This window comes from Syngnathus floridae, chromosome 7, assembly GCF_059516105.1.
Source record: "Syngnathus floridae isolate MCC-2025c chromosome 7, RoL_Sflo_1.0, whole genome shotgun sequence".
Lineage (NCBI taxonomy): Eukaryota > Metazoa > Chordata > Actinopteri > Syngnathiformes > Syngnathidae > Syngnathus > Syngnathus floridae.
In genome coordinates this window covers 1,797,971-1,819,027 of record NC_142419.1, presented here as the reverse complement: position 1 = coordinate 1,819,027, position 21,057 = coordinate 1,797,971, and the positions used below count along the sequence as shown (strand labels likewise).

General features: G+C 43.4%; 1 long non-coding RNA gene across 1 annotated transcript; it reads left to right on the top strand.

Moving 5' to 3' along the window:
- The first annotated feature begins 8,296 nt into the window (after positions 1 to 8,296).
- On the top strand, positions 8,297 to 17,884 carry LOC148394786 (uncharacterized). The gene is made up of 3 exons (XR_015859475.1): positions 8,297 to 8,431; positions 8,521 to 8,614; positions 17,306 to 17,884. It is a non-coding gene; the product is annotated as an uncharacterized LOC148394786 (long non-coding RNA).
- Positions 17,885 to 21,057: the final 3,173 nt, after the last annotated feature.

Below are 21,057 nucleotides of genomic sequence, written 5' to 3'. Positions count from 1 at the left end.
GTGCCCGCGAAGTAAAGCTTACCGGCTGATTCTCCTGCATTAGGCAACAGCCAAGTCCCTTCTGACTCGCGTCACTCTGTATGGTGACTGGCTTGGTCACATCGTAGTATCGCAGGATCGGGGCCGACGTGACGAGTCGCTTAATCTCCTCGACTGCTGCGTCATGTTTTGGCAGCCCATGCCATGGGACTTCCTTGTCCAACAATCTCCGTAGTGGCTCACACACTCAGAGAGGCATGGCATGAACCTTGCGAGGTAGGTCATAAACCCAATGAATCGCTGCACAGCCTTGGCGTCCTCAGGTTGTGGCATGTCCTGGACCGCTCTGATTTTCTCCGGGTCTGCTCTAAGGCCCTCCGCTGATAGGATGTGTCCGTGAAACTTGACCTCTCTGACCCTGAACACTAGTTTCTTTAAACTCAGTCTTAGCTTTACCTCCCTGCATCTTTGCATGAGCGCTAACAGCTTTGTATCATGGTCCCGTGTGGCTATCTCATCTGTCCCCCCACACCCTACAATCAATATGTCATCTGCGGTGTCCAGAACGTGATGGTGTAACTGCTCTCTTTGTCTAATCTCCACTGTAGAAAGGCATCTCTTGCATCTACTAGTGTAAAGATGTGGGCCCTGCGGAGCTTGTGCAACACATCTTCAAGTGTTGGCATTATGTAGTGGGGGACCTCTTTAGAGCCTGATTTAATGACTTGGGGTCTATGCAAATTCTCAACTTTTCTACCTGCCTGACAATCACCATGTTGCTAATCCACTCAGTAGGCTCTGACACTGAGTTTAGGTGGCCATCTGCCTCATAACTATCTAACTGGGCCTTGCCTGCCTCCCTGAAGGCTACCGGGACGTTGCGTGGGGAAGCCTGCACTGGGGGTACATTAATATCTAGCTCAAAATGAACATCCCTTGGGAGTGACTCAACTGGATCGTTGAAAACATCTACGTACGTCTGTACAAGGTGCTGTCTAGTTAGGTACGAACACATCAATCGGCTCCGCTTCATCTTGGTTGCAGTTCCCAAAAACAAATCTCTCAAATATGACGTTTCTAGCTGGTTTGAAGTACACCTCCAAAGCTCAAAAATAATTTTTACATCCTTCCCTTGGTCTGCCGTGAGTCCCAATTTATGCTTGTATATGTGACGACATTCATTACCTATTACTCTCCGTAGGGTTGTTGCTTGTACTGGTTGCTCTTTCTCTGATAATCCCGTTGCCAGTAAATAGTCTTCAAATTCCCCTCTGAAATTGTCCCAATTGCTTACGAGGTCGCCGCTCATCTTCATCTCCTCCGGTGGCGGTATATTCGTTGCCATGGTGGGCGGTGTCGCGAGCCTAGCAAGTCGCTAACCGCCGTTTCGCTCGTCTTTGCTTTCTGTCCGTCTGTCCCTCTCCTCCTTCTTTCACTGGCCCCGCAGTGAAGCACAGCGCCGCCCAGCGCCGCCCAGCCAAACTATGGTCGGGTCCAGTCGCTTCTGACACCATATTTGTGTGTATATATGTAATGATATGAATGAGACGACAGCTGGTGCTCAAGTCTGTGTCTGTATTCAACTGGCGCCCGTCCCTCATGACGTCACACAACCCAGCATAACATCTCTAACAATCTTGAGATTTCATGTGGTGTTAGTGTGATTGTGCTGCATAGGCCCATATTCAGTTTCCAGTGTGCTTTTGATAACAGTGAGGGCTCTGACCGCCATGATGCGTTTGTGGACTGACTGAAATCCCAGCATGTAGTTCAACGGAGAACCTGGATTGTTCATTTTCACTAACATAAACTACTGATCATATTTAAATCGAGAGAGAGAAAATAATGTATTTTGATAGTCCATGACAATTACAAAGTAACACACAGCTGTTACACTCTAAAGAGTCATTCAGGGCCTTAGTATATATCGGAATATTAGAAAAGTATATTAACTTATTAAAATCTCGAAAAGTCACAAAGCAGATAATTTGAGTTGGATATATCAAAATAAATGTTGAAAAATTAGATAGTTATTTTTGCCTTATATTTTCTTATATTTATTAAGCTTGTTTGACAAAATAAATTAGTATTAAACAAACTAATTATAATTCTAAGATATTCATAATATATTTAGTAAATACCAGTCAGAATATTTGAGTATGGGCCAATCATACCAATCGGTTTCATCAACTACAATTATTACTTACTCTTATTCAATATTTGTAATCTCTAACAACAACTTGAGTAAATGAGTAATTTTCGCACCCTCGAGTGGAATCATGGGATATCTACCGTCACTGCTTTTTGAAATAACAGCGGCACGGAAACGGTCAACGGACAACGCGGTGAAAATCACTTGGACAACTCGGTAAGTGAGCACGATTTAATGTGCATATAAACGTTGTCACCATTATGCTGTTAGCTAAATTTGTTAATGTTTTCGAGCCAACATATTGCTCTGCTGTCACACGGTTCATTAAGGTAATACCATTTACACAGCAAACGTCACCAAAAAGGGACTACCGTAATTTCCGGACTATAAGCCGCACCGGACTATAAGCCGCACCAGCTAAAATTCAGGGATATTTTTGTTTTTTTCTTACATAAGCCGCACCGGACTATAAGCCGCACGTGCACATGAGTTTTTTACAAAGAAAGACAGTACACAGAAAGCTGTAAAAATCCATAAATACACCGCGCCACCATTTAAGCCTCAGGGTTCAAAGTAACCTTCTGAATAAAATGCATTAAAAGTTCACATTCATTACAACTTGTTTTTGGTGAGCAAAATGTCAGAAGAATTGAATTTAAATGCTGATTGATTGGGTTTTAATACAATGCAGATCGTCCAAACAGCGCCACTGCTTTGTGTAATCTCTGAGTCACTTGGCAGAGTAAGAGAAAGGGTTTAGAGCCCTTTGACGCAGGTCCCCTAGCGTGCATTCCTACTAAAGCTCATAATAGTCACAAGCAACACAGCCAGAATAAGCAGCAGCCATAGTAGTGTTTCAAAATAGTATTTTTGTTGTTGTTTTTTTCTTCAAGATACCGCACAACAGTGGTCCACAGCCTTTTTACGAGTGTATAAAAGTGATCAAGTCATCACAAAAATCCTGAAAAAAATCTTAGATAAGCCGCACCTGACTATAAGCCGCAGGGTTCAAAATTTTGGAAAAAAGTCGCGGCTTATAGTCCGGAAATTACGGTAATTTATTTGTAATTAGGGGCTACACAACATGCTAAGGTATATGTTGGTCTGCCATGGCTTCTACAACAGATGTAATTATTGTTGGGATGTTTGGGCAAAAGTTCATAATTTTTCTGAGTGAGGATAACAAGTCGAACTGATAGAGTGGCGGTGAACAAACACATACTATCAGAATAAGTAAATGGGATGTATTTATAATATATAGAGAAAGATTAGTTGTTTACAATTTTGAAAAAGACAGCTTTTTCCCTGTATTGCATGAAAGCTGTTGGATTTTGTCCACAATTTAGGGAGCGCGTTATCTGCGCCTCACGGCAAAAGCCATTGCCAATCACCTGTTATCCAATTTACTCACTGTGTGCTCGTTTGATTTCTTCAGATTTAGGAAAATGCTAAGACACTGAAGCAGAAATTAGACTTACACAGGTTGGTTGAGTTCAATCACAATTCTTGTTCAAAAAGCTCTGTTTTCAGGAAAGTACAATACAGCCCTGGGCCCTTCAAGAGCAGAAAGTCTCCATTCAGAAAAGGCAACGTTCAAGGTTCTTTGGTTAGCTTATATCAGCTGCACATGCCAATGTGGGCCGAGTTTGATGGGTGATGAGTCTTTGGGGTGGTGCAAGTTCCCCATGGGAGTGGGTGCTGGTTATGGGCGATTCGGTGTGTGTGGGGGGCTGTTGTCTTCCATCCCGTCTTTCGGCCTAGGCGATCATCTTTGGCCAAGTCCTTGGCTGGCTCCCTCTGGCACCTGCTGGTTTTATCTCCACGTGACCTTCCTGTGAACATTTTTCTCCAATGTTGGACATACACTGTCGTACCTCATTCTTTCTTTGTTAGGCAAAATATATCTCTCTGTGCAGAGTGTTCAGTAGTATTCAAAAACTGGCGTCTAGCATTGGTCAAAACATAAGATACAATCAAGTAGTGAACGGTCAAGACGACTCTGGCCGTGTCCATGATTTAGAGAAAAACATCAGGCATGCATTACACAGTTCCTTAAGGGTTGTTGGATTTTTTCCACAATTTAGGGAGCGCGTTATCTGCGCCTCACAGCAAAAGCCATTGCCAATAACCTGTTATCCAATTTGCTAACTGCGTGCTCGTTTGATTTATTCAGATTTAGGAAAAGGCTAAGACACTGAAGTAGAAATTAGACTTACGCAGGTTGGTTGAGTTCAATCACAATTCTTGTTCAAAAAGCTCTGTCTTCAGGAAAGTACAATACAGCGCTGGGCCTTTCAAGAGCGGAAAGTCTCCATTCAGGTAAGGCAACATTCAACGTTTTTTGGTCAGCTTATATTCAGTTGCTCATGCCAGTGTGGGCCGAGTTTGATGGGTTATGAGTCTTTGGGGCGGGGCAAGTTCGCAGGAGAGTCTGATTCCATGGTAGTGGGTGCTGGTTCGGTGAGAGCTGGTTCCGTGGGGTTGGGTGCTGATTATGGGCGATTCGATGTGTGGGGGCTGTTGTTTTCCTTTCCGTCTTTCAGCCTTGACGATCATCTTTGGCTGGGCTGTCTCCCTCTGGCACCTGCTGGTTTTATCTCCAAGTGACCTTCCTGTAAACATTCTCCTCCATTCTTGCACATACACTGTCTCACCTAATTCTTTCATCATTCTTTCAATTTTGTCATTTTGTACGAAATTATGTGAGCTTTTCGCTGTGACATCATTAATCCATTACTGTTCCCTTACTATGCAAAGTTTGTTCTTTTGATCTCCATGTACTTGCTTACGTCATCATATTCTTAGTTTAATCATGCTTTCAACCATATCTTTTCTTTGTTAGGCAAAATATTTCCCTCTGTCCAAAACGTTCAGTAGTAATCGAAAATTGGCATCTAGCATTAGTCAAAACATAAGATACAATCAAGTACTGAACATTTTTAGACGACTTTGGCAGTGTCCGTGATTTAGAAAATCATCAGGCATGCATTAAACAGTTCCTTAAGGGTCATTAAGCTATTCAGGCAATATATCAAAAAACATTTATTATTTCAAAGTGCTCAGAAATATATATATCAGATCATAAAGTTATAAAAACCTTTCTCATTACCACTTATCAAAAATGTCTAGTTATGTCTTCTTTATTGATTTGGTGTGTTGGTATAATTGTATGCTTAAAATGTTTCTTTTATTTATTTAATATGTGAATATACTTGTCTGCTTATTTACTTTATTCAATGAGGTTTGAACATATCTGTTTTTGTAGCTAGGCAGGACTTTTTGTATTTCGACCCCATTCCTTCAGGGCCATTAAGCTATTTAGGCAATATATCAAAAGACATTTGTTATTTCAAAGTGCTCAGAAATATATATCAGATCATAAAGTTATAAAAACCTTTCTCATCACCACTTATCAAAAATGTCTAGTTATGTCTTCTTTATTGATGGTGTGTAGGTATAATTATATGCTTAAAATGTTTCTTTTATTTATTTAATATGTGAATATACTTGTCTGCTTATGTACTTTATTCAATGAGGTTTGAGCATATCTGTTTTTGTAGCTAGGCAGGACTTTTTCTATTTTGACCCCATTCTTTCAAAGCTAAACTTAATAAATACTAATTTTAAGTAATGTTATCTTCTTTTTTCAAAAGTCAAAGTCAAAGTCTGCTTTATTGTCAATTTCTTCACATGCCAAGAGACACAAAGAGATCAAAATTACGTTCCCACTATCCCACGGTGACAAGACCTAGTTCACAATGTACATACAAGTAAACAACACAAGAAAATAAAACAAGAAGGCACAAACAATGAATAAATAAGAGTGATGAATAAATAATAAATAAACAAATAACAATAAATAAGTACAGGACGCTACGCAGAAGGGGGAAGAGAGTTCAGGATCCTAACAGCCTGGAGAATGAAGCTGTTGGTGAGTCTGGCGGTGCGGGAGCGTACCTCTTCCCAGAGGGCAGAAGATCAAACAAAGAGTGAGCGGGGTGACTCACATCGCTCACAATCGTGGTCGCCTTGCGGGCGAGATGGGAGGTGTAAATGCCCTTCAGGGAGGGGAGTGAAGCACCAATAATCTTACCAGCCGTGTTCACTATGCGCTGCAGGGCCTTCATATTGTATTCAGTGTAGCTACCACCCCAGACAGCGATACCACTGGAGAGGACACTCTCAATGGTGCCACGGTAGAATGTAGTCACGACGGCCGGAGGAGCACTCGCTCGCCTGAGTTTCCGCAGGAAGTACAGGCGGCGCTGAGCTTTCTTCGCCAGTGACGCGGTGTTGACGGACCAGGAGAGGTCCTTACTGATGTGCACCCCAAAGAATCTGGTGTTGCTCACCCTCTCCACCACTGCACCGTCGATGGTCAGCGGCAGGTGTTGGGTGTGACGACGTAGAATGGCTGGTGGAGCACTTGTTCGCCTGAGTTTCCGCAAGAAGTACAGGCGGCGCTGAGCTTTCTTTGCCAGTGATACAGTGTTGGTGGTCCAGGAGATGTCTTCACTGCTGTGCACCCCCAGGAATCTGGTGCTGCTCACTCTCTCCACCACAGCACCGTCGATGGTCAGCGGCAGGTGTTGGGTGTGACCCTTCCAGAAGTCAACAACAATTTCCTTGGTCTTGTTGACGTTCAGCAGGAGGTTGTTGTCCCTGCACCACGCGGTCAGAAGGTCAACCTCCAACCTGTACTGAGTCTCGTCGTGCTTGGTGATGAGACCCACTAGAGTCGTGTCGTCAGCAAACTTCACTTTGCGGTTGTCGCTGTAGGACGCAGTGCAGTCATGCGTCAGCAGGGTGAAGAGCAATGGACTGAGCACGCAGCCCTGGGGGGCCCCCGTGCTCAGCGTGATGCTGGCGGAGATTTTGTCGCCAACACGTACCACCTGAGGCCTCTGGCAGAGGAAGTCCAGTAGCCAGTTGCAGAGGTAGGTACTGAGGCCCAGCTTGTCGAATTTGCAGATGGGTCTTTGTGGCACAATGGTGTTGAAGGCAGAACTGAAGTCCACAAACAGCAATCTCACATATAAAGGAAAATGTGTTTTTGGGAGTTTGCAAACATATTTTTTAAGGTTGTGTTAAACTTATAATCATATTAATATCTAGTATTGAAGTGCTCGTGTGGATTGGTGGGGGCCGAGGAATGTGCAGGCAAACTGCATGAACTTGTTTTCTTGGAAGTGTTGTGTATAGGCCCAGACAGGGAGTACCGGACGAGATAATCTCAAGGTCGGTGAGGATCGAGAACAACAGCACGTCTATGAGACTGGCCTTCGAGGGGAAAACTCAACCGTCTGACCTCATCGACACCTGGACTGGGGAGGAGATGGCCCTCAACCAATCATCTCACAATATTTTGCATGCTTTAATATTCATATTGTGTTTCTTTAAAACTGGGCAACCCGGAAGAAAGTGTCGTCTTTTGGTGGTCACAAAAACGCACGAGCTTTTGTGTGAGGGACCCGGGACCCAGGCCTGTATTGGTGCGCTTTGTCAGGAATAAATAATTGGTAAATTTGGTCTAATTGATCTACTGGTCTTCTCTTTGACAGAACGAACTCGCAAAATTGTTAGGTGCGCCAGTGTGTGGATTAGGACATAGCAATTTATGAGTTAAGTGTTGATCGCAATTTGGAGTCAGATCCATAACTAGAATCCGTAACCTAACACATACGAGTCCCGACTCTCCAAGTGGGCGAGGGCTGAGTGGAGGGCAGAGCAGATGGCATCCTCAGAGGACCGTTTGGCACGGTACGCAAACTGGAAGGGGTCTATGGTGGGGGGGAGAATGGATCTGATGTGCTCCATGACAAGCCGCTCAAAGCACTTCATGATGATGGGCGTCAGTGCCACGGGGCGGTAGTCATTGAAGCAGGACGGAGCAGGCTTCTTCGGCACAGGTACGATGGTGGATTTTGTGTGTTTTCCAATATATTTTACAACAATGAAATGAAATAACTTCATACAATTTTAATACATCTGGTCCAAATATTTAAATAGTATTAAAATCAATGTTTTTGTTCCATATTGTAACACTGTTTATCGTCCTTTTTAAGTGACGGCTCATTCATGGCAATGTAAGGGCTGCACATTTGAGGATTCTTCAAAAGTGGAGCTTCTCGAGCATTATCGTGTCAAGCATGGGACAGTGGTCATGGCCATTGCCTTCATTTAATATGCCCTTGCTCCTTTAAGACATCGGGTGCCCTGCGTATGTTCTTCAAGAAAAGAAAGGTGCTGCAAGAGAGAGACAGCGGGCACGAATGAGTGTTCTACTTCATGTATGTGAAGGTATTATATTTTTTCCCCAAAAATAATAGCTTTGCTTGAATATGTCGTATTGCATTTTATTAGTTGTTGAAAGATTTTCTCTCCTGCAGAGTCAAATCCTCATTCAACAGACACCTGGTTGTCATCAGATGTCTCATCGACCATCTGGGAGAAGATGCCAGTGTGTTGTTCAGTGTGTTTGAGGTTAGTATAATACTGTAGCTTTTGTCATTTTTAACGATGCAATCATGGTTGACCATTAAGTTGCTGCAGTACAGTTAGTTTTTTCCTTACTGTACACAAAGAAGAAGCTGCTTTTCATCTGTGGACATTCCGATAGATGTTGACTGATTTTACTATCTGTCCTGCTTTGAATACATAAATACCATTTTCTGTGTCAAGTTTGTTTGCAAAGAAATAAATTATGTGGAAGAATAAATTATGCTGATGTCAGTGTTCTAAAATTATTTTACAACAAATTTGGAACCACCGCAGTTCAGTTTGCCCACTTAAAGGGTACCTTTGGTCAACCTGTATAACGCAGGCACTGATTTAGTATAAAGTAAGTGTACAATATTAAAAAATAAATAACACAACACCTCTTAGGGACAAGAGATATATAGCCTGAAACATTGCCGTTTGACTGGCACTTTTGCTGCCTGGGGAAGAAATATGGCGCCCCGGATATGACGTCACAAAGTTGATTCCGTTTTGGGGTGCCCCAATCAGGTCTATATACTACCTTTATAAGAAATCGATTATGTTGAAATTCAAGGGTAATGTGAGTAATGATGTAGGAATGAATGAATACAACGATTATTTGTTCTGTAGAAAAGGTTGTGCCTCCCCCCTTTCGCACTGGCAAAGCTATCCGGCTGCCTAGCAAGCTCGAGGCAGGGACAAGTATTCTATTATACAGGGATGAGAATTTTCCGCAGATCCGCGGATTTCCGTGTTTTTTTCCGTCGAAAGTCATTTCGTGAATCGTGTTGAGAAAATTATTTTTTTAAATATGGGGGGAGCGGCCAGCTAGCTGGCCAGGCAACGTTAGCCTCGGCGACTCTCACGGGCATTCCCCCACCCGCCGCGACAGCGTATACACCCCCCCACCGCTACTTTTCCGTGCTTTTTCACATTTGCCATTCTCATCCCTGTATATTACAAATCAGCTTCCAAACAAAGACCAATTGATCATAGCCGTTACTAAAATCACCTAACAGGAAAGTGACTTCCCTGGCAAAATGCGCTTGCCCGCCATGACGGTAAACCAACGTAAACAAACCACAATAATCGCCCAGTAATTTATCAAAATTGGGGACAAAAAATGCTTATCACAGATACTACATACCTGTCTCAGAACGGCAATGTTTTGTCTCGAGGATCTGTTTTCATGACGCTGCTGCCTTTTCACATCAGTTTTCCTCTGTTTATGGTGTTAGGTTACGGATTCTAGTTATTGATCTGACTCCAAATTGCGATCAACACTTAACACATAAATTGCTATGTCCTAATCCACACACTGGCGCACCTAACAATTTTGCGAGTTCGTTCTGTCAAAGAGAAGACCAGTAGATCAATCAGACCAAATTTACCAATTATTTATTCCTGACAAAGCGCACTAATACAGGCCTGGGTCCCGGGTCCCTCACACTAAAACTCGTGCGTTTTTGTGACCACCAAAAGACGACACATTCTTCCGGGTTGCCCAGTTTTAAAGAAACACAATATGAATATTAAAGCATGCAAAATATTGTGAGATGATTGGTGGATGGCCATCTCCTCCCCGTCCAGGTGTCGCTGAGGTCAGGCGGTTGGGTTTTCCCCTCGATGCCCAGTCCCATAGATGTGCTGTTGTTCTCGATCCTCACCGACCTTGAGATTATCTCGTCCGGTACTCCCTGCCTGGGCCTATACACAACACTTCCAAGAAAACAAGTTCATGCAGTTTGCCTGCACATTCCTCGGCCCCCACCAATCCACACGAGCACTTCAATACTAGATATTAATATGATTATAAGTTTAACACAACCTTAAAAAATATGTTTGCAAACTCCCAAAAACACATTTTCCTTTATTCCCTCTCATGACCTCATTTATGAGGTCATCACCCGTTACCCTAGCAAACAGCTACCAGCGCGCTGTCGATCCTTCCTTCCCCCCGCTGCTCATGTTGAGTCACCAGGGCATATTGGCCCATCGGTGGCAACGGGCCAACGGTTTTCTCGATCAACCGGACAGTGAGTGACCTAATACATGGAATACAACAACAATCGCATAAAATCATAACTGTAGTAAAAATAGCCACAGCAACAAGCACAGACATGATGAGGCCTTTCCAGCTTCCGAACGTTTTCATCCAATCAGACCAAATATCGGTGTGTAGGCCTGAATGATCTTTCATCTTTTTGTTCAGTGTCCTTAGTCCTTCCAACGCCTGGATCAGTCGGCCTCCTCGTGCCGTGTTGTTTGGGATGAAAGTACAACATGCATCACCAAACATTCCACATACACCATGTTCCTTAGCCAATAGCATGTCCAACGCAATTCTATTTTGGAACGCCATTAACGACGTTGCAGCCAATTGTTCATGAACTGCGGTGAATGATTCAGCTGTATAATTACCCAGTCGTTGGACATTGTAATGAACGTAATTAATACTGTCTACATTTTTATTGGGGGTGATCCATAGGAAGATACTTTCGAATCCCGAGAACACTTGATTAACGAGTTTATACTTATCTGACACACCCCGGGGCACTCCTATAGTGTCAATATATGTGGGATCGTCGTCGCTCAATCACGGGGGCAAAACGTCTCTTTTGGCTCGCTTCAGGAGCCCCGCCAGTGGGGACTCCAGGTCCCAATTGAGATTCTGTATTTCAATGGGGACAACCACCACAGGCATTATCAAAGACACGAGGGCACAGATACCTGATGCATTCTTCGGCAAGAGATCCTATAATTTGTCATCACCACACCACAACCAGATGTCACTGGTCTTCCTCTGCTCCTTCCATCACTGCTGGGTGAATTCTGGCATGTCCTGTTAAAGCTTGAAAACAAGTGAATTTGGAAAAAACTTTGTATATCACAATTACAAATTGAAACCTACTCACCCATTTCTATTTTACCACTCCCCCTTTGACACATTCACCCAATGTGTCATTACGTATCAAAAGGAACCTGCAAAGCGTCCCCTCTCATCACCACTCTCATTGTAGCCAGGCCCGCGGAACCTCTAGCTCCCATCTGGGCCCCGGGACCATCACCCCAAGTCCTTGAAACTTGACTGTCCACCACACACTCGGCAACACAAACAAAAATCATCGCACTCCTGTCAGTGAGCTTATAGCCCTGCTGACAGCGGACATTTGTACACACAAAAACAAAAACAGACATCAAGTATCAAAACAAAAACAGTCATAAAATGAATCCTGGCGCCCGCGGATCATGTCCTGAAAACCACGTCATCAACAAGTTCATCATAAAAACCAAAAGGGCAAGGGTTAACATATTCTTGTAAATCCAACACAAACTTTCCACGAACGCAATCGACAACCTGCAAGAATGAAAACAAGTTATGCAAGCAACGCGCAATCCGCTCCTTGGCTAGTGGCTGGTGCTGCAAAAAAAAAAAAAAAATCAAGTCACACAGAAAAACAAAGCAGAGCGTGCTATTGTCGCAAACACGTTCAAGCGTCAAACAATTGGTCACTGTCCACCTAGTCCGTCACCCCGTCGGGTGAGCTCAAAGTCGTCACACGTCAAATCGTCCAAAGTCTTGCTGTTCGATACTAGTTCTGTCTTGTCTGACCATATCACTGAAATGGGCCTTCTCCATCACACCGTTTTGTTGTCGATGGTGCCCCTGATTGATCATTGAGCCATGGTTCCGGTCAGAACTCATCACTTACCAGTTCCAGACCCTCCAGTCTGTACCACCCCTTCAGGTGAGAGGAATTTTATCCTCAATTGCAAACACATCACCCCAACTTCAGACCTCTCTGGCCAATCATACTGCGCACACACACTCAAAGATAGTATGTTAGTGTGCAGGCAAACATTGACTCCTAATAGTAACTCTTCACATTTGGACATAGTTGTCAACATGACCTATTGTAAAATCTCCAATTCAATTTTCCATAAACTCGCCCATCAGATTCATCGCAAATTGTCATATATGTCTATCTGGGGGGGCCGACTGTGGGACTCGCGTGTCAGGGGAGCCTCCATAACCTCAGATTGCTCCTACAAACTCGGTCTCTATTACTTATCCTAATTAAATTCAATAAAGATGGGTCCGACTATTCCCTCTGGATTTTTACGTCATCATTTGGCTCTCCCCCTTTTTCCTGTTGTCTAGCTCAAATATGTTTCTCAGTCTGCTTCACTTTATTGCCCCTCTTGGCGAGTCTCACTCCCCCCTCTCAAATTTTCAACTTTAAAATTCACGCCCAATTTTACAAAATTCTTTCTATATTTTTATCAATTTTCTGACCAATTCAACACGTTCCAAATTTAAACATAATCTTGTGGCTTTCCCCGAATTTTTATTCAGCCTCTTCGCCTTCACACGCAATTTCTACGGAAATTAATAATTCTAGTTATTATTGTTAATCATCCGTGGCCCTCGTAAGGACAAGCCGCAACAGTAATGGATGGATGGATGGATTGTTAATCCTAACCCCAAATGCCTATCATAAATTGCCATTTAAATCAATTGTCGCAAGGGTCATGTCAATGTATTCGTTATTTAAAGCCCTACTGTATTCTTTTTTTTTAATTAAGTAGTGCCCTTTATTACTATTTTGCTGACTATCCAGAATTCCAACTTTCTTATGGCCCCTCACCCCTTCAAGCTGAAATATGCATCCTATAAATCAGTCGCAGTTGATGTGTAATTAAATTCTGTTGCTTTGATAAAGGTCTATTAAGTTTAGCAATTCAGCCTTCTGTTGCCCGAATCCAAATTTTCACTGGTCCAATTATAAAATTTCATCATTTCAGTTAGATTAATTATGTATTCGAAATGCTAAGTTACATATAGAAATGTATGATTCAAATTATTTAATTTCTATTGATCAATGTCCACTTTGCAAAGTTTCTGATCACGCTGTCGTATAATTTGTCAGTGCATCTTCACTGACCATATCTATGTATTTTGTTTTTTATCCCCGTTTCAGTGTCAATAAGCATCCTTATTATTCCCTCTTTTATCAAAACTCCTCAGTTATGTCTGCCCCAGCACCCAAACACACTTCCATCCCTTTTGTCCCATACTCCACCAACTTTGTAATGCTTCAGCAGTCTTTAGCAATGTGTCCAGTTTGACTTCATGTGACTCGTGCAAGTCTTTAGCAGCCTCTCCTCTTAGATTCTCATGATGATGATTCAGGGCTGGACCGTCCGCCATTCTCAAATGCATCCATCTTGTCTTTGTTCTTTCAGTCTATTTTTTTTTATCTGCGACTGTGTGTATTCCACCAACTGTATGGTTCTTGTCCTGTGAAGAGCCGTGCTTGCCCCCTTTAAGCATGATAATAGTTCCTGTTGTTCTCCCAAAGGTCAAAGGTGTCTCATGACCAGGGACAGTCCTCTGTTGATTTTGAGGCAGCCAGTAGAGTACAAGGACTCAGTTCAGGACTTGTGCCATGCGCTAGGGCAGAACACACTGGGACACAAATTTCACAAAACTATCTTCGTGTTATCAGTCTTCATGTGTAGTATTTGTTCCTTACACCCCAAATCTTCCTATTAACATTTTGTATCCTATCAGTTGCGCACACTCATCATCTTACTATCAAGCCGCCCTTATCAAATGTTTTTTTTTTTTTTGAGTAATCCATCCACCCTACCCATTAACACGGCTAAAATCCTCGTTCCAGTGTTTATCATCAAATAAAGTTCCGAAATCCTTTATAATAAACTGTAATGTAATTTAACAATCTACCAACATGGTTGTATATGCGGTGAATGTTATTGTTCAATCTATAGGTCATACAGCGCCTGTGTTCCAACTATGACACTCCTCCTTGGTTTACCATCTCATAAATTATTGTTGTCAGCAGCGCTAAATGATAGTGCTTGAAAGTGAATGTCTTATCGCCCAATTTAAAACACATGCCGCATTTGAGCGAGTATTTATTCATTTATTTGCCATCCTCATGTTAGCTGGCATGTGTCAGAATTAAAATGTAATTTTGCTTTTAATTTTAAGTCTTTCAAAATTGCTATATCCTTACTGCACCGAGATAAACTGTTAAATATATCTTTAAAAACAAACAAAAACAATCTATGCTCCTGTTAGCCTGCAATTGTCCAAATCAAAAATGTTATTTTCTTTTAATTGTCTTTCTTTTGAACCTCTAAATCGCTCATGTTGCTAACTTAACCTAACCTAAAAGAAAGGACAAACAGGTTACTCCCAATAGCTCCTCATTATTTACGAGTTAGCCCCCCCCTTACTTGAACATTCTCTGATCCATGCAGTCTTCCTCCTCACACGCCTGCACCCACACAGGGTGTGCACATAAACGCACACACCGAGCGCGCACACAATCGCACGTACACACACACACACGCATCCACACGCACGCACGCACGCACGCACGCACGCACGCACGCACGCACGCACGCACGCACGCACAATCCATCTCTCATGTAGCTTCTTTGCCACTTTCTATCGGTCAATACCATTCACAATTTGCGCTTCCACATCAGCATATACATTCCTTCAATCTCACTGCTTCAAACATTCACTGAGAAACTCACACTGTCCCTGCCCCGCCCGGGCCATAGCACCCCCCCGTGCGAGGGGGGGGGGTCGCGGCATCAATGTTGACCGGTTACAGGCTGGCCATTTCCTGCAACAATCATGATGCCGGCCCACCGCCCGCACGAGCATAGCACAGGCCCACGCGCACAGCCCAGACCCGCGACTACGCGCGAGTGCAGGCACGCTCATCAGTCTCAACTTCTCAAAGGGCAGGCCAACTTTGCTGTTGCGCCCTTCATCATGTTCACATTCGACATCTTTCAATGTCTTCTACACAACATTTGTTGTCTCTTATTCTCATCCTATCAAGCCACCGTTCTAGTAACTTTCTGCCACACACGTCTTATTTTCTCTATTGCACACACGCCCTATTTTCTCTACTGCCACACCTTGCTCATCTTAGTTTCTCTAACCAACTTAAACACACCATTGTACACTTCTCAATTTCCCTATTATCGCTCAAAAGCCTCCTAAACATTCTCCATTACTGATTTCTTCCATAGAACACACATCTCACTCACACACACTGATATACACACCCACTCATGAGGATCCTCTGCGCGCACACACACTCTCCCCCCAATTTGGTTCATTTTGGATATTTTAGCGGTCTGATCTCTCACAGGAGGAACTGTTACCACCGGATATTTTTTGAGGAGGCCTCACTTCCCCTCGGGGATCTCTTTATTAACCCCAGCTATTTGAATACGATCGTCACCGCACCCTTGTCCGCCACGACGAAGCACTAGGTCCCTGACCTATCCTTAGTACGCGTAAGTCCCTGACTTTACCGTACACGTTACACACGTAAGTTCCAAACTTATTCACCGTATGTATCTTAACTTCATGCACTCCTTATTTGATCTGAACGACAGTCTCCTCTTAAATTTCCTCTTTCAATTTGCAGCATTTCGACTTATAGTAACAGGTATTCTGCTTACCTTATCGGTGATGAGCTCAGGGTTTAGGAGACGTCGTACCAGCTCAACGTTGTGCGCTTATTCCAAACGGTTCGCCGACCGGGAGACAGTGTCCCTGACACTGTCCGGTGTCTTGGCTAAAGACCACGAGTTGTCAATTACCCTTCTCTTGACATCACGTCCGCGGTCACCAAGAAATTGTTAGGTTACGGATTCTAGTTATTGATCTGACTCCAAATTGCGATCAACACTTAACACATAAATTGCTATGTCCTAATCCACACACTGGTGCACCTAACAATTTTGCGAGTTCGTTCTGTCAAAGAGAAGACCAGTAGATCAATCAGACCAAATTTACCAATTATTTATTCCTGACAAAGCGCACTAATACAGGCCTGGGTCCCGGGTCCCTCACACTAAAACTCGTGCGTTTTTGTGACCACCAAAAGACGACACATTCTTCCGGGTTGCCCAGTTTTAAAGAAACACAATATGAATATTAAAGCATGCAAAATATTGTGAGATGATTGGTGGATGGCCATCTCCTCCCCGTCCAGGTGTCGCTGAGGTCAGGCGGTTGGGTTTTCCCCTCGATGCCCAGTCCCATAGATGTGCTGTTGTTCTCGATCCTCACCGACCTTGAGATTATCTCGTCCGGTACTCCCTGCCTGGGCCTATACACAACACTTCCAAGAAAACAAGTTCATGCAGTTTGCCTGCACATTCCTCGGCCCCCACCAATCCACACGAGCACTTCAATACTAGATATTAATATGATTATAAGTTTAACACAACCTTAAAAAATATGTTTGCAAACTCCCAAAAACACATTTTCCTTTAATGGGCAAAAATTGTTGGCACTGCACCAACGCTGGGGACGAGATTGGAGCCAGCCAAGATGCTATCAACTTGCTGACGCCACGCAGCTGCCTGATCCGGGCCACAAACTAAGCAACATGGATGCTCCCAGTATTTTCATGTCACACTTACTAAAAGCCATTTATTTCCTACATGAGTTGCTTTTTTTTAATAAACTTAAGGGATTTGATTAAGCCATATTCGTAGAATAGAAAAATGTTAATATGGCTAATGACCAAAGGTACCCTTTAATGTCCTCTTTTATGTTATGAGGTGGTATTTGTCTTGACATAAAGGTTGAAGGTAAATTCTAAACATTTTTTATCTTTACAATGTCTGCAGGATGTTGCTGTTGGATCTGCCAATGTTGAAGTGGAGTTGGCAGGGGAGTTCATGAAAATGTACATGCTGCAAAACAAAGATGGGGGTCAGTCGATGTTGGTATTGTGATTGAAGGCATTATTGTCTTGGAGATCTTAGCAGAGCTTGCTGCTATCTGTTGGGATTGACCTACGCATTTGATCTGCGCTAGTCAAATTCTGGAAACCTTTCCAATAAGGTTCAAGGACTCAAGAATTAACTGAGTATGTAGTTGCTGGCTACTGTTCAGAGAAATGTTCATTGGTAAATCTAAAGTTGTGCCTTAATGTTTAGATAAATTAGGTTTCCATTAGTTGTTGGACTGGTATTGTTAGCTTTTGTGATGCTTTAAAGTGAAATATCACTGTTTACAGTCCATTTCAGGAGGAGGCTATATGTTGTTCAAGGTGCATTGCACCCAGTTTTGAGAAACCCCTTATTAAGAATTAAATTCAGCTGTTTTTATTGCATGAATATTTTTGTCATTTGCAAAGAAGCTGTGGATGTTTCACAATTGTCAAATCAGCCAAATATTGAATTAAAATGATGTGTGTAAAATTGCTTTATTGACCCAAAATGCTCCTAGAATAAAAAGTACATTCAGTTTTAAAAATTAAGTAAATGTAACATATTTATTTTGATATGTGATAGTCCAGTATGTTAATTTTTGTTGTGGTTTGAACCTGGGTTTACTATTGCATTGACTTAAAATTTTAAGTAAATCAACAAAATTTTATATTTCATGGTACTCAATGTAGCTGAGTAGCATCTACCCAATTTTTTCAGTTACATTTACTTAGTTCATTATGTAAATATAAATGATTTTATTGCTTTCAGGTCTACTCAATATTTTTGAGTCTAAATTGTTACATGGTACTCAATGTAGTTGAGTAGCAACTATTTAATTTTTTCAGAGACATTTACTTAGTTCATAATGTAAATATAAACGGTTGTATTGCTTTCAGGTCTACTCAATATTTTTGAGTGTAAATTGTTGCACAGATTAAAATGAGTAGAGCAAGGTTACATTTTTTTACAATGTATAGCATTGTTCTGGTCCTACGACCATTCGTTCATTTAGGGCAGGGGTCCTCAACCCCCGGTCCGCGGACTGGTACCGGTCCGTGGGTCACTTGGTACCAAGCCGCACAGGAAAATATCTATCTATCTATCTATCTATCTATCTATCTATCTATCTATCTATCTATCTATCTATCTATCTATCTATCTATCTATCTATCTATCTATCTATATTATTATTTTTTTTTAATTGACGATCAATTTATTCAGGTCAAGACGCTCCTCCCAGTCACATGACATGTTTCCCCAGTCGAGCCCACAAAGCTAGCAAAAATGAGTAAGAATTTATTTTGAAAAATATAAAAAAAATAGGCGATTCTCTCCCAATTACATCCGTCGTTTCAGGTCAAGACGCTCGTCTCGGTCACGTCAGTCGAGCCCGCAAAGCAAGCAAAAATGAGCAAGAAACAGAGATGTTTGGAAAGCTTCTTCAGAAAGGGAAAAAAGCGCAATGAGGAGACGGAAGAAGAAGAGGGTACGACTTCTAAGAAAAGGAAAGCTGCATTTAAAAGAAAATTTCTGGCGTCCTACTCAAAATATGGCTTTATTGCCACAGGTGACTGATGCGCCAAGTCCATTCTGCATAATATGTGGCCACAGGCTAGCTAACGAGGCAATGAAGCCTTCAAAACTGCTTCGACACATGGAGACCAAGCATCCTGTATTAAAAGACAAACCTTAACCACTTCGGGTGTCATTGTCTCCAATTACGCCTTGATGGGATCGGCTCGTTTCTGAGAAACAAGCTCAGTTCTCCTACTAATTCAACGTAATGGTGAGTTTTATTTTTGTTGTTTATACTTGTTTTTATGTCAGTCGTATCATTTTATTTCATCGTATTTATATATTTATTATAAATATTATTTATTTAAATGTATTATTTATTTATATAAAGGCCGGTCTCCGTAAATATTTCTGACACGTAACTGGTCCGTGGCGCAAAAAAGGTTGGGGACCACTGATTTAGGGTTTCCCTTGAGTCATTTGAGGTGCGTTAGTGACATCTATTGGCCACTTTTGGTTTACATGTTGGCGAATATAGAGGATATGCACTGACGTCACAGATCGGGGCGGCCATTTTTGTTTGGGTGGCAAAAAGCCTCGTTCCCTGCCACTGGACTCGTGAGGATGGCGGCCTGGGTGGGTGTCGTGAGTGATTATTTCGTCCAGTTGGACCAAGAAAGCCGCAAGAGATACATTGAAAAGTTGAAAAAATACAACATTCGTGTTGATCCGCTTTGGAAACCAAGTAAGAACGCCACCAGCTCAAGCGTAGCAGGAGCTGGGACAGCAAGCGCTTGGTCCTCTGATAAGGCGACTTTTCCGGCAGTAACATATCCAGACATTTACAACTATTTGCTTTCAAGATGGCGGCGCGTGCACACGCAGCGGCCACTCTCTGTCCCGTCAGTACGGTGATTTGTTCGTCTAATGAGTGTTCGTCCGACAGTCTTGTGTGTTCGTCCCGTCCGTGCTACAAGTACAGCAGGCAGGTTCTGCTTGACATCGGCAGAAGTGGGTTTTGCGGCGTTCTGGACTTTGAAGCGTCGACATTAAAGGCGCTCGGACTGCTACGTCCTGATCCGTCGCCGACTTCACCCGCTATTCCTCCCCCGTTTGGGAGCCGTCGGAAACGGTGTGCGAGGAAGCAGAAGAGGGGCAAGCGCAGAGGCGTCCGGGCCAGGCTGGCGGCCAACCCAGCGCGACCGGCGGTGCCCTCCATTCTTCTGGCGAATGTTCGATCGCTGGACAACAAAATGGATTATGTTCGCCTGCTGAGGTCTACGAACCGGACGGTGCGGAACTGCTGTGTAATCGTGTTCACCGAGACCTGGTTGAGTGACAACATTCCGGACTCTGCAGTGCATCTGGAGCGGCTAGCGTGCTATCGGGCGGACCGTGCCATTGTACGAGGGGGAAAGTCGCAAGGAGGTGGAATATGCGTCTACATCCGAGAAGAATGGTGCCGGGACTCTGTGGTGGTATGTAAGCACTGCTCGCCGCTTGTGGAGTTTGTGATCATTAAGTGCCGTCCTTTTTATTTGCCGAGGGAATTTACCGCGATTCTGCTAGTCACGGTATACATCCCGCCTTCCAACATCGAAGGAGACAGGATCGCGGCGCCTGGTGAACTGTACCAGGCTGTCAGTGAACAGCAAACGGCGCACCCTGACGGTTTCACCATCTTCGCTGGAGACTTCAATCATGCCAACCTGAAGTCTGTTTTCCCGAGGCTTCACCAGCATGTTCCTTTTCCGACACGTGGAGACAGCTTCCTGGACCTGGTCTACTCGGCGCAAAAGGGAGCTTTCAAAGCCACCCCCCTCCCCCATCTGGGGCTTTCTGACCATCTCACCGTTTTGCTTTTGCCCGCATACAGACAATTGGTAAAGGCATCCAGGCCGGTTCGGAGGCGGGTTCGAGTGTGGCCTGAGGGTGCCTCCGATGCACTTCGTGACTGCTTCGACACCACTGACTGGGACTTGTTTAAGCAGGCAGCCACCTACAACGATTGGACGGACATATAGGAATATACTGACTCTGTTACCTCTTACATCACGAAGTGCATCGATGATGTGACTTGCTCGAAATCCGTCGTCACTCGCGCGAACTGGAAGCCGTGGCTGATGGGGGCTGTCCTCAGACTGTTGAGG